We start from the raw sequence: 2,638 nt of genomic DNA, 5'->3' as shown, positions 1-2,638 counted from the left end.
TACCCTCTGCTGGAACCTTGGAGCCAGGCCTGGGTGCCAGGTGAATCACTTCCTCCCACGTTATACTGGCCAGAACTTGTTACGTGATCTCTAATAAATGCAAGGGAGATGGAAAAGACCCCTTTCTGGGTTCCTGGGAAGAAAGTGAAAGGATGGTGAACACAATTGTCACCCCACAGAGAGAACTTCTTACCCATGAAAGAGTGAACTTTGTAGTCTCTAGACCAGGGGTGGGCAAACTTTCTGACTCGAGGGCCACAATGGGTTCTTAAACTGGACCGGAGGGCCGGAACAAAAGCATGGATGGAGTGTTTGTGTGAACTAATATAAATTCAAAGTAAACATCATTACATAAAAGGGTACGGTCTTTTTTTTTTTTAGTTTTATTCATTTCAAAACGGGCCGGATCCGGCCCGGGGGGCCGAAGTTTGCCCACGGCTGCTCTAGACACAATCTTCTAAACTGTTTGGATCCTTCACACCTAATGGTAAAACATTTTAGGCCCATTTACTAATAGATGTAGGTTTACATAGAAATCATGTGATATTTGATTTGCTTGATTTCTTTATTTTTTAGGTGAATATAGATAGATGATAGAGTTTCATTACTTTCTGCTTCCACCCAAACAGATTGTCTTGACACCCACTGGTGTTCTTATGCCTCACTTTAGAGACACCTGATCCACAACTTTGAGTTTTCTAGGTTGGAAGCAAAGTTTCCTGGGGCACAGGGATTTTCCTGGGATGCCCCAGCATGGCTAGCATAAATGAGAAGAGAGCAGAGAGGGGCTTGCTTGGAACTGTTTTGTGTCTCTACTTGTGGAGGACTCTATGTTATTTCTCCCTCCCTAGGTCTGGGTCTCTTATGTAGGTGGCAAGTATGGCATAAAGTCCCTAATATTAGGTGGAACTAACTGACCACCTAACCCACTCTAAATCTAAGATTCTACTATCCCATGAACATATGGGGAGGAGCTACAGTGAGATGGGAAAGGCAGGGATTGCTGGAAGCCTGGCTCAACCAGTTGCACAGTAAGGAGCATGTGTGGCAGCCTGTAGGTATAAGCTGGTATAAAATTCAAAAAGACAAATGCAAGAGCATAAAAGATTAATACTAGTGATAACTAGAATTTATGGAGTGCTTACCATATATGTTTTAAGTTTTACCTGACTAAAACTGTTTTAAGTTTTGCCTGCATTAAATACTACAATCCTTTGCAAGAGAGATTATTATTCACTCCACTTTACAGAGGAGGAAACTGAGGCACAGGTAAGTTTACCTGAAGCACTTGGAGCCTGAGAGTTGGTTATAAATGCAGAATCCTGGGCCCTACCCAGGACCATTGAATCAGAGTCTGTATTTTAACATGAATCCCCCCCCAGGGGATTCATGCACATATTAAAGACTGAGAAACACTGAACTTGTGGGTGCAACAAGGTCAGCCCAGATCATCAGTGTCTTTTCCCCCCAAGACATGGTATCCTGCCTGTGCTGCTGAGAAGTAATTATACATGATTCTAGTTAGGCTTCATAATCGCAACTCAAACTTTTCTAGATGCTCTGGTATTTTCTACCCATAAATAAAATCTCCAGACAGACAAAACAGCCCAATTAATTAAAATTTTGTTCCAAAAAACCAATTGGTGGGTGGGGTGGGGTGGGGAGACATTAACCAGGGAACTTATATGCATACTAGAGGCCCAGTGCACGATTGAAATTGCACAAGGAGGTGCCTCGCCTCCCACCGTGCAAGGAGGCACCCCGCGGGAGGCTGGGACCCTGAGTCTTACTTGCGCAGCGCGGGCCACCGCAGGAGTCAGGCCAGACCAGCGCCACAGTCGGCTGGGACCCGCGCCTGACACTTGCAGCGTCCCCCGGCCTCCCTGCCTGTGTCTGCTCCAGGGCCGCCTGAGCCACCATGCCAGCTTGGTCTCCATCTCCATTCTGGGCCTCACCTGCACTCACAACCTCCTCCTGTCTGGCCGTGACCTGTTATGGCGTCCCAGCATGGCGTCCCAGCCTAATTTGCATATTACCTCTTTATATATATATATATATATATATATATATATTAGAGGCCCGGTACACAACATTTGTGCACGGGGGGTGTGGGGGTCCCTCAGCTTGACCTGCACCCTCTCCAATCTGGGAGCCCTCAGGGGAGCCCTCTCCAATCCGGTAGTTTCTGTCTGTCTTTGCAATCATATGAGCGAATTGTCTGAGACCCCAACTCAGTTTGCTTTGTTGCTCACAGAATAATAGAGGCATTTTTTTTTCTTTGCTTCATTGGTGGAGATTTCCTGGAAGTTTTAGGATATCTTCCCTTTAATTTTTCCTAGACACTCTGATTTTACTTATGTCTCTCACCTTTGCTTTTCCTCCATCCCCCACCGCAATAGTAACTTGCTCCAGGCTCACTTTGCTCTAGTGTCTAGGACAGTTGTTCTCAACCTTCCTAGTTCCGTGACCCTTTAATACAGTTCCTCATGTTGTGGTGACCCCCCAACCATAAAATTATTTTTGATGCTACTTCATAACTGTAATTTTGCTACTGTTATGAATCATAATGTAAATATCTGATATGCGAGATGTATTTTTCATTGTTACAAATTGACATAATTAAGCATAGTGATTAATC

Source organism: Myotis lucifugus, unplaced genomic scaffold (assembly GCF_000147115.1).
Source record: "Myotis lucifugus unplaced genomic scaffold, Myoluc2.0 scaffold_76, whole genome shotgun sequence".
NCBI classification, from domain to species: domain Eukaryota; kingdom Metazoa; phylum Chordata; class Mammalia; order Chiroptera; family Vespertilionidae; genus Myotis; species Myotis lucifugus.
Note: the sequence above shows the minus strand (reverse complement) of the source record.